We start from the raw sequence: 12,417 nt of genomic DNA on the forward strand, positions 1-12,417 counted from the left end.
AATGTTATGTTCGATGGAGTCACTGAGTTTACTAAGTCTATTCTCGTGTTTTATAATTCTTTTGTTCAGCTTCATTATTTTCCATTAGTTTGTCTTCTAGATCACTAATTCATTGCTCTACTTCTTCCAGCCTGGTGTTCATTGCATCAAGCACATTTCTAATTTCATTTATTGCATTCTTCATCTTTTATTGATTCTTTAACTCTTTTATCTCTGTGGTAAGGATCTCACTGATGTCCTCTATTCATTTCTCATGCCCAGTATCCTTATAACTGTTTCTTGAATTTCTCCACCAGACATGTTACTCTTATACATTTCACTTTGATCTGACCATGCCTTTATCTTGTTCTTTCATTTGGGATAAATTCCTCCATCTTGGCATTTTTTCTAAGTCTCTGCCTTCTCTGTGTTAGAAAAGCCAGTTATGTCTTCTGCTGTTGCAAGTAATGGCTTCATGAATAAGAGGTCCTCTAGTACCCAGGGCCTGGTGCTTCAAGGAGAGTCTCCAGCGTGTGCTGCATGAGCTCTGTTGTTTTGTTTTGACTGCTCTATCCTTCAAGCCAGTCATCTGCTGAGGTTCTCCTTGCATGCTGTAGTCAGTGTTTGGTCTGTGGCCTGAATGTGGTGAGTTTTAACTAGATGTGCTCTGGTCTGCTTGTGAAATGAGACTTGTCACCACCTCTACCATAACTGAGGCCCTAAGGAACTCTCTGGTTGGGAGAAGCAGTATGGGCAGGGGTTTGCGCTGTTCTTCTGGGGGAGGGGTCTGCTGTGCTGGGACTGAGGCAAGCGTGACTGAGAAGGGCGGTCCTACCAGAGCACAAAGGTAGGGCTTAGTGTATGCAAGTTAGGCAGCCAGTGTGTGGGCTGTGCTGCTTCCCACAAGTGGCTCTGCATTTATACTGAAGGGCAGCAGAGGGAAATGGCACTGGCCAACTCCTGTGTTTCCTAAGAAGTGTCTCCATGAAAGCTGCCTCTCAGGAATGCACTCTAAGAAGAGTGAATAATCTCCCCACTGTGAGCCCGAGGTTCTCTTCAGACTGCTGTTTCCAGGCTGTCTGCCCCCAAGTTGTGTGCCTGCCTTCTTTCTGGGAGTAAGGCAGTGCCCTCCAGGCTCTAGCCCAGCCAACCTTGCTGACATTTGAAACTCCAGACTTTAAGCTTTGCTCATTGCGTGAAGTCATGAAATTCAACACCTCTCATTTTCCAAGCCAATGGCTTTGGGAAAACGTTCTCCTTGTGCATTACCTTGTCTGTTCCTCTCTCTCTCTCCCTTCTCCATGACCATGGCGCCCCCACCTCCACAGCATGAGCAATTCATTTCTCCCTGAAACCACATTTCTTCACTTCTTACTTCTTTGATGTGGCCTCTTCTCTTTCTTCAGTTGTGGAGTTTGTTCTGTCAGGCTTTAGGTCTATTTCTGGGATATTTAGGATGATTAGATAGTTATCTAGTTGTGTTTATGGGAAGAGGCAATCCTACAGTCCTCCGATTCCACCACTATCTTTCTCTGAAAACTTTCTTACATTATTTCTTTAATAAATTCTTTCTTCTATGGTATTATCTTCTTCTCATATTATAATTATATTATAACCACTTTGTACTGTATGCATTTTTCTTATTGAACTAGTTTTCAGGAAACTTCTACCAATTTACCTGCCAACTATCTACTAATTAAAAAAAAAAACAACAAATCCAAAGCACTATCTTGTCCTTGGAATATTCTTCTTTTATGGCATCTTGCTATTATTTTGATGACTTAATAATGTCTTTTCTCTCTCTGAGGACATTAATCATAATTACTTTGAAGTTTTCTTCTGGTCCCACATTGCTGCTGATACCTCTGGTATCATTTATTTGTTTTGGAGTACTTTTTTTATAATAAAGCATTTCCTCACTGGTGTCTTATTAATATTTAGAAATGAAGTACTTATGGATGATTGGAAGCTCTCTGTAGGTCTCACATTAGGGTGAAGACTGGGAATTTAGAGCAAGTGTGGCTTGTTAGTATTTCTAGGTCTTTTTACTTTGGCTTATTCATTTCACAAAGTTTTTTTTTTAATACTTTGCTTGGGAAGTTGCAAGCCTGTGGACAAAATGCTGGAAGCCAAACAAGAAAATGACCTGGTGTGCTCATCTTTTATTTCTGTGTCACTGAATCCTGGGTTTTTTGATTCAGTCTCCAAAGATCAAGGAACTCCATGTTCTACTGGAATGGGGAAAGACAATCACCAACTCTGTGTTTGGTTTATGGAGTTTTAACTCCCTCTTCTATTTTTGATCCATTGCTAGTTCTTGTCCTGAGATACCCAGAACCTCTAACTCTTGAGATACGTCAGGGTTCTCCTTATCAAGAACTGTGACAGTCTGAGATACTACCTCATTTGTGAGTTAACAAGTTGGCCTACTATAGTTTCATAGATTCTGGCAGAAGAGAGATGACTGGTTCAGAGACAAAGGACTTTATTATTCAGGTCACAGCAAGCATCATAAGTTCCATGTCTGTCTCTGTTCCTCTTGCCACCCAAGTTCCATGGGATAAATGTGAAACAGTTTGTGTCATAGATGAGGACCCCTGAAGTTAGAAAACCCTGACATTTTTAGTGTCTGCACATCTTTTAATGATGTATTTGATGAAGAAATTTCTTAATTTTAAGGAAATTCAATTTATCAATTTGTTCTTTTATGCTCAATGTTTTAATGTCCTATTTAAGAGATATTTGCCTATCTCAAAGTCATGAACATATTTTTAAAATTTATTTTCTTCTTAAAATTTGAATATTTTAACATTCACATTTAGATCTATAATCTACCTCAACTTAATTTTTGTCTATGACATGAGATAAGAGTCAAGGTTAATTTCCCTCCCTCATTATGATATCCAGTTGCTCCATGACCACATATTTGAAAAACTATCTTAAAGAATGCATAGAATCCTAAAGACTGGGAGCATGTTTCAGTACTTAATATGTACTACTTTTATGAACTATAGAATGTAAGACCAGATAAGGCTGCCATTATTGTGTTGTATTATTTGTATATTTGTGATTGGACTATTCAAAGGAAACAAAGAAACAAAAGATCTGTTTTTAAGGAGGTTATAAACAAATGGATAGAAATAAACTTTATACATATACTATAATTTATATAAATGAAGGAAAAATTTATGCAATAAAATGGATAACATGTTTTTCTAAGACCTCTTAACTGTTACTATAGTACTGCAGTTGTCCCATTTGTTCCAAAATATCTGTCCATGCCTAAGGAAAATTAGGGAGCCTGGAAAAACTGTATATCTTGATATATTAAGGAATTTCCTAGGAGAGAACTCAATCCAAGAAAAGGAGCACCAGGAAAGACAAATTGGATTCATAAACAAAGCTTTGGTTAACAGATGTGAGAGATAACTCTGAGTATGGTATCTGACACTCCCTTTCTTCTGCAGGTAAAGCTATTTCACTGAAACCATTCTAGGATATCGGGGCCCTTGCAGCCCTAATTTATCATTTCTTAAACCTGGGTCTACACAAAAGGGTGAAGTTAATTCTTCCTCATTTTGCTACTAATCACTGTGCAGCTTTGGTCCTCTGAGAGCTACAGGGCAAGTGAGCTAAATGGAATTGTAATGGCACCTTTTGGACAAGGCAGGTACCAGATCAGATGGCAGCACCCAGCAACAAAGGAAATCATGTACAATGGATAAAGCATGCCAAATGTATTAGTGTTTTCTAGACTACAATTAGAGGAGAGAAAATGAGCATTACATTTTGATGGTTCAGAGAGCAGACTGGGCTTGTTCTTTCTCCCTTCTTTCCACCCTTCCTCCCACTCTCTCACTCTCTTTCGTTCTTAAAGATTTTTTTATTTATTCATTTGAGAAAGAGAGAGCATGGGCAGGGGGGGAAGGTCAGAGGGAGAGGGAAAAGAAGACTCCCCCTGAGCATGGAGCTTAATGTGAGGCTTGATCCCAGGACCCCAGGATCATGAGCTGAAGGCAGATGCTTAACTGACTGAGCCACCCAGGTGCCCCATTATTTATTTATTTTTAAAGATAGATAGATTATTTATTTATTGATTGATTGATTGATTGATTGATTGATTTTAGAGAGAAAGAGTGAGCATGAGTGGAGAGAGGGGCAGAAGGAGAGGGAGAGAATCCAAGCAGACTCCCCGATGAGTGCAGAGCCCAACTTGGGACTTGATCTCATGACTCTTAAGATCATGACCCTGAGATGATGACTTGAGCTGAAACCAAAAGTTGGATGCTGAACCAACTGAGCCACCCAACTGTCCCTGGGATTTTTCCTTAGACACGTGAAACATCTCTTTGAGGCTCTTAGATAGATTATGAGCAAGAGAAGGGTTGGCAGGAGGAAGAATAAGGGTCTAATTAGCAGCTGGGATAGAGGACCAGCAGAAAACTATTTTGAACATATAAATGTAAGGCAACATTATTATTGGATTTTAAAACATTTAAATTATCTTACTTATTTGATTTTCTTAACCCAAGAAACTGCAGCCAGTTTTTCTAAAATGAAAAAGAAGGAATCACATGGAGGTTAAGAGATTTGCCTACTATTTTAGTAGTCAGTCCCAGTCTAGTGGAACCTGGGTCTATGGACATCATTCTCTTAACTCTTGCCTCTTACTCTCTGCAGCCTCACTGTCCCCACAGTTTCTCACCCTAAATTTCTCTCAACAATCCTGACCCATCAACCTACCAAGACCACTCGCAGGCAAATTCTGCTGAAAAATGCTGCTCTTAACTATGCTTCTACTCTATTCAACACATGCAGACTCCCCACTGGCTCCTAGATTACATATAAATGCCTCAGCCTGGCAGCCACATGCCCTTCTTCTCTCTCACTTCTCTTATTCTTTGGTTCAACCAATTTCCCAAACATCTCAAGTTTTCCCAAAGCTTTTGTAAACTCCCATTACAATCTCTCCCAGTGCAAACATTGCTCTCTATAATGCACTATATGGGTTTCCATCTCTTAGTCCCTCCATGAGTGAACATTCTGTGGTAGGAGGGGTATCCAGAGCCTCTTGGCATCTCCCCTGCAGGAGCTGGGGGAGTGCTCTGTGTAGAGGGCCGACTCCACCATTGATAGGCCCAGACTCACTGTCACTAAAAGAATCTTCTAAGTAGTGGACTCTGATCCAATTCATTTAGTGGAGAGTTTGGAAAAAAGAAGCATCAGAGGGAACCATAGTCATGTTCCCAAGTAAATTTTATTACCACTGAACATAGAAGAAATGAGAATGTTTGACATTAATATTCCAAAAATAATTTTGCACTTTTCTTTTGAAAATTTTCAAATGTAAAAAAAAGCTGAAGGAATAGTACAATAGATGCCTATTTACCCTTGACCTAGATTAACTGGGTTTTTTTTTTTTTGAAGGCTAAAAATTTTTATTTATAAAGAAATAATTGTATGCTAATTTTAACATCTAGATTGTACAAAAAAGTAGCTTGAAAATTCCCTTTTGATATCCTTAAAGAGCTGGATTCCATTATATATACCTTGCTCTCTCTTCAGGACATCTTAACCTCAGACTGGAGTTGAGAAGAAATATTGCTTAGGTCCCCTCAACTCATTCTTGGGCTCCAGACAATGTGCTGGACTTCTGAGCAAATAAGCAGGTTACTAGTAACAGTACCCAGGGAAAGACAAAGCTGTGGGTAATGAAAGTTCCTTCCACATGGCATCCCTCCATTGTAACCTTCAGTTTCTCAGTTGTTCACATGTTTTCATTGTATAAGTCATAGTGAGCTAGTTTGATTCATTGTAGAATGACCTAGATTTTTAACTTTTCCATGTTTACTTTCTCTCTGTAAACACACACACACACACAAACACACACACTCTCTCTTTTTTGCTAATATGTTGAAAATAAGTTGCAGACATCACAACATGTCACTTCTGAATATTTTGGATGCCCTAACTATGAATGAAAGCACTCCCTTCATAATACCACTAAAATAAAGTTATCATTTGGTGTCTAATCTACAGTCAAAAATTTTCCAGTTGCATTTGAAATGTCTTCCATAGCTGTGTTATTTTGATCCAAGAATCAAGGTTCACACTTGACACTTACTAATTATGTGTCTTCAGTCACTTCTGAACTAGATTGGCACCCTCCTTTTTGATTTGTTGTGTTTGTCGTGTCACTTACTTTTGTGAGGATTCCAGGTTGGTTATGTACTAAATGGTAGAATGTCCCACATTCTGGAATACCTGATTGTTTCATCATGATTAGATTTACAATGAACATTTTTTGGCAGTAATATCTCATTGGTGAAATAAATTTGATTAACCAGAAAATGATAACCATTTTCTGCTATACATTTCTATATTACATTTTCTGCTATTGTGAAAGGGAGTCTTCATCATAATGGGCATGCATTCCTTAGCTTCCAACAAAATTAACAAGTAATATTAACACATGTGGATCTCCTTCTCTAAATGGAAAGTGATATCTCTCACATTAGATCCATGTTGCTTTTGAAGTGTTTAGAAATTCAGCTCCATAAGCAGATCAGTAATAAGTCTCGGATCAGAATTTTCTTCATATTGTTCTTTTAAATATTCTCCAAGAGATCCAAGATGGCAGATGTGCTTTAAGTATTTTTACTTAAAAATTTACTTTTTACTTTGAAAAAAAAAAATCCAAAACTTAACATAACAGAAATTAATGGTAGTTGAGATAAGTCATTAAGAGAGCTATTTAGTTTCTTGTCCTAGATTGTTTTCTTTCCCTTTTCTTTTGTCTGATATGGGGCAGATGGATTGGGGCTTCTTATTAGAGGACCATAGAAGTGATGTTGCATTTATCTACAGCCAGACTCAGTGTTGGGAGACACCCACATGATCATGTAATACAGTGTTCCAACTCACTGCACCAACTCCCTGCAGAGAACTGGTCCCCACTCAAAATGGTGACATCCATCACCAGAGACATCCATTGAAATTTTTGAGTTAAAATTTCCCCCTATCTTCATATATAAATATAAGTTACAGTTCTAGTAAGCCTTTACCTACCTTAAAACCCACAAATATTTGTAGACAGCTCTATGTTCTCAGAAGAATTTTATTCTCTGGTTTAAAAATCCTAAGCTTGTCCTCTGTCCCCTGGGTATTTCCTCTAAATGTGCACATTCTGCCTGCTTTCTTTCTAAAATGTGTATTCCAGTCCTCTCTCCCTCCCTCCATCTCTCATTTCCTTCCTCAGGCAATAATTGGGGTCCACCATGTACAAACCAGGCATGGGAACACCAAGGTGACTGCTTTTCCTCAGGGAGCTCACAAATCACAAAAGTACAAGGACAGAATCCAAGGAACCAACAGCATTCACAGCAGTGAGTCAGCACCATGACTGGGATTGGGCTCCTGTCACACCCATCATGAAGGAGGAAGTGGTCACTGGACCCAGAGGAAAGAGAACCTCAGTTTTGTATGAGTGGTAGTATTCTAGGGAGGGGTGGGCATGGCCTAAGTTCTGGATGGGGGAGTGCAAGAGGAAGACATACCAAGTTACAAAGTAGGGAAGTGTAAGGTGGCAGGAGTGTGGGATGGTGAAGGCAAAGAGCCAGGCATAGTCTTTGGAGCCTTGTTCTCAGTGATTTAGATTATGTCTTTGAGCAGTAGGAAGCTTCCAGAATGAGTTTCACATTACAGAGTAGTAACAAGACAGACACACCTTTTAGAAGGATGTCTGATGGAAAATGCATTTAGATATCTATATATGAAATAAAGTATTTTCTCAACTAATCATCAGATGTACCAAGGAGGGAAAAAAATGCAAAACAGAACTATATTTTCCTTTTCTCTTAATATCTTAGTTATCTTATACCACCTTAGCTGATTGTAAACAGAGTATCACCATTGATTTGATTTTATTATTGTGTTTGCAGACAATATGCTCTTTAAAATTTAAGAAGTGCCCTAACAGGGGAAGAATGAAGCGGGGGGAAATCGGACAGGGAAATCAAAGACACAGGCTATCAGATTGGATTAAAAAACAAGATCCATCAATATGCTGTCTGCAAGAAACTCATTTTAGACCCAAAGACGCCCCCAGATTGAAAGTGAGGGGGTGGAAAACAATTTACCATGCTAATGGACACCAAAAGAAAGCTGGGGTGGCAATCCTTATATCAAACAAATTAGATTTTAAAACAAAGACTGTAATAAGAGATGAGGAAGGACACTATACTTGACTTAAAGGGTCTATCCAACAAGAAGATCTACCAATTGTAAATATCTATGCCCCTAACGTGGGAGCAGCCAATTATATAAGGCAATTAATAACAAAGTGAAGAAAAACATTGACAACAGTACAATAATAGTGGGGGACGTTAACACCCCCCTGACTGAAATGGACAGATCATCTAAGCAAAAGATCAACAAGAAAATAAAGACTTTAAATGACACACTGGACCAAATGGACTTCACAGATATATTCAGAACATTCCATCCCAAAGCAACGGAATACACATTCTTCTCTAGTGCCCATGGAACATTCTCCAGAGTAGATCCCATCCTAGGTCACAAATCAGGACTCAACCGGTACGAAAAGTTTGGGATTATTCCCTGCATATTTTCAGACCACAATGCTTGGAAACTAGAACTCAATCACAAGAGGAAAGTCAGAAAGAACTCAAATACATGGAGGCTAAAAAGCATCCTACTAAAGAATGAATGGGTCAACCAGGAAATTAAAGAAGAATTTAAAAAATTCATGGAAACCAATAGAAATGAAAACACAACTGTTCAAAATCTTTGGGATACAGCAAAGGCAGTCCTGAGAGGAAAGTATAGAGCAATACAAGCCTTTCTCAAGAAACAAGAAAGGTCTCAAATACACAACGTAATCCTACACCTAAAGGAGCTAGAAAAGAACAGCAAATAAAGCCTAAACCCAGCAGGAGAAGAGAAATAATAAAGATCAGAGCAGAAATCAATGAACTAGAAACCAAAAGAACAGTAGAACAGATCAACGAAACTAGGAGCTGGTTCTTTGAAAGAATTCACAAGATTGATAAAACCCCTGGCCAGACTTATCAAAAAGAAAAGAGAAATGACCCAAATCAACAAAATCATGAATGAAAGAGGAGGGATCACAACCAACACCAAAGAAATACAAACAATTATAAGAACATATTATGAGCAACTCTATGCCAGCAAAGTAGATAACCTGGAAGAAATGGGTGCATTCCTAGAGATGTATCAACGACCAAAACTGAACCAGGAAGAAATACAAAACCTGAACAGACCAATAACCACTAAGGAAATTGAAGCAGTCATGAAAAATCGCCCAACAAACAAAAGCCCAGGGCCAGATGGCTTCCCAGGGGAATTCTATCAGACATTTCAAGAAGAATTAATACCTATTCTCCTGAAACTATTCCAAAAAATAGAAATGGAAGGAAAACTCCCCAACTCATTTTATGAGGCCAGCATTACCTTGATCCCAAAACCAGACAAAGACCCCATCCAAAAGGAGAATTACAGACCAATATCTTTGATGAACATGGATGCAAAAATTCTCAGCAAAATACTAGCCAATAGGATGCAACAGTACATTAAAAGGATTGTTCACCATGACCAAGTGGGATTTATCCCTGGGCTGCAAGGTTGGTTCAACATCAGCAAATCACCAACGTGATACAATACATTAACAAAAGAAAGAACAAGAATCATATGATCCTCTCAATAGATGCAGAAAAAGCATTTGACAAAGTACAGCATCCTTTCTTGATCAAAACTCTTCAGAGTATAGGGATAGAGGGTACATACCTCAACATCATAAAAGCCATCTATGAAAAACCTACAGTGAATATCATTCTCAATGGGGAAAAGCTGAGAGCTTTTCCCCTAAGGTCAGGAACGCGGCAGGGATGTCCACTCTCACCACTGCTATTCAACATAGTATTAGAAGTCCTAGTCACAGCAATCCGACAACAAAAAGAAATCAAAGGCATCCAAATCGGCAAAGAGGAAGTCAAACTCTCACTCTTTGCAGATGATATGATACTGTATGTGGAAAACCCAAAAGACTCCACCCCAAAACTGCTAGAACTCATACAGGAATTCAGTCAAGTAGCAGGATATAAAATCAATGCACAGAAATCAGTGGCATTCCTATACACCAACAACAAGACAGAAGAGAAACAAATCAAGGAGTCGATCCCATTTAGAATTACACCCAAAACCATAAGATACCTAGGAATAAATTTAACCAAAGAGGCAAAGGATCTGTACTCAGAAAACTATAAAATACTCATGAAAGAAATTGAAGAAGACACAAAGAAATGGAAAAACGTTCCATGCTCATGGATTGGAAGAGCAAACATTGTGAAGATGTCAATGCTACCTAGAGCAATCTACACATTCAATGCAATCCCTATCAAAATACCATCCACCTTTTTCAAAGAAATGGAACAAATAATCCTAAAATTTGTATGGAACCAGAAAAGACCCCAAATAGCCAGAGGAATATTGAAAAAGAAAAGCAAAGCTGGCGGCATCACAATTCCGGACTTCAAGCTCTATTACAAAGCTGTCATCATCAAGACAGTATGGTACTGGCACAAAAACAGACACATAGATCAATGGAACAGAATAGAGAGCCCAGAAATGGACCCTCAACTCTATGGTCAACTAATCTTCGACAAAGCAGGAAAGAATGTCCAATGGAAAAAAGACCATCTCTTCAACAAATGGTGTTGGGAAAATTGGACAGCCACATGCAGAAGAATGAAACTGGACCATTTCCTTACACCACACACAAAAATAGACTCCAAATGGTTGAAAGACCTAAACGTGAGACAGGAGTCCATCAACATCCTAAAGAACACAGGTAGCAACCTCTTCGACCTCAGCCACAGCAACTTCTTCCTAGAAACATCACCCAAGGCAAGGGAAGCAAGGGCTAAAATGAACTATTGGGATTTCATCAAGATAAAAAGCTTTTGCACAACAAAAGAAACAGTCCACAAAACCAAAAGACAACCGACAGAATGGGAGAAAATATTTGCAAATGACGTATCAGATAAAGGGCTAGTATCCAAAATCTCTAAAGAACTTATCAAACTCAACACCCAAAGAACAAATAATCCAATCAAGAAATGGGCAGAAGACATGAACAGACATTTTTCCAAAGAAGACATCCAAATGGCCAACAGACCCATGAGAAAGTGCTCAACATCACTTGGCATCAGGGAAATCCAAATCAAAACCTCAATGAGATACCACCTCACACCAGTCAGAATGGCTAAAATTAACAAGTCAGGAAACGAAAGATGTTGGCAGGGATGCAGAGAAAGGGGAACCCTCCTGCACTGTTGGTGGGAATGCAAGCTGCTGCAACCACTCTGGAAAACAGTTTGGAGGTTCCTCAAAAAGTTGAAAATAGAGCTACCATATGATCCAGCAATTGCATTACTGGGTATTTACCCCAAAGATACAAATGTAGGGATCCGAAGGGGTACGTGTACCCCAATGTTTATAGCAGCAATGTCCACAATAGCCAAACTGTGGAAAGAGCCAAGATGTCCATCGACAGATGAATGGGGAAAGAAGAAGTGGTATATATACACAATGGAATATTATGCAGCCATCGAAAGGAATGACATCTTGCCATTTGCAACGACGTGGATGGAACTGGAGGGTGTTATGCTGAGTGAAATAAGTCAATCAGAGAAAGACATGTATCATATGACCTCACTGATATGAGGAATTCTTAATCTCAGGAAACAAACTGAGTGTTGCTGGAGTGGTGGGGGGTGGGAGGGATTGGGTGGCTGGGTGATAGACATTGGGGAGGGTATGTGCTATGGTGAGCACTGTGAATTGTGCAAGACTGTTGAATCACAGATCTGTACTTATGAAACAAATAATGCAACATACGTTAAGAAAAAAGAAAAAGAAGAAGATAGCAGGAGGGGAAGAATGAAGGGGAGTAAGTCGGAGGGTGAGACGAACCATGAGAGACAATGGCCTCTGAAAAAACAACTGAGAGTTCTAGAGGGGAGGAGGGTGGGGGGATGGGTTAGTCTGGTGATGGGTATTAAAGAGGGCACATTCTGCGTGGAGCACTGGGTGTTATGCACAAACAATGAATCATGGAACACTACATTAAGAACTAATGATGTAATGTATGGTGATTAACATAAGAACAAAAAAATTTTAAAAAATAAATAAATAAATCAGAGCGGGAGATGAGCCATGAGAGACAATGGACTCTTTAAAACAAACTGAGGGTTCTAGAGGGGAGGGGGGTGGGAGGACATGTTAGCCTGGGGATGGGTATTAAAGAGGGCACATTCTGCATGGAGTACAGGGTATTATACACAAACAATGAATCATGGAACACTACATCAAAAACTAATGATGTAATGAATGGTGATT

General features: G+C 39.1%; 1 protein-coding gene and 1 non-coding gene across 2 annotated transcripts in view; one reads left to right on the top strand and one right to left on the bottom strand.

Moving 5' to 3' along the window:
- The window catches only part of GABRG3 (gamma-aminobutyric acid type A receptor subunit gamma3), a 748,674-nt gene that overhangs the window by 235,328 nt on the left and 500,929 nt on the right, over positions 1–12,417 (top strand). The gene's annotated exons all lie outside the window — the stretch shown is intronic.
- On the bottom strand, positions 5,734–5,800 carry LOC114196571 (small nucleolar RNA SNORD29). The gene has a single exon (XR_003606735.1). It is a non-coding gene; the product is annotated as a small nucleolar RNA SNORD29 (small nucleolar RNA).

This window comes from Eumetopias jubatus, unplaced genomic scaffold (assembly GCF_037043125.1).
Source record: "Eumetopias jubatus isolate StellerSeaLion01/CBP00866 unplaced genomic scaffold, mEumJub1_p1.0 scaffold_7, whole genome shotgun sequence".
In the NCBI taxonomy this organism is placed as follows: Eukaryota; Metazoa; Chordata; class Mammalia; order Carnivora; family Otariidae; genus Eumetopias; species Eumetopias jubatus.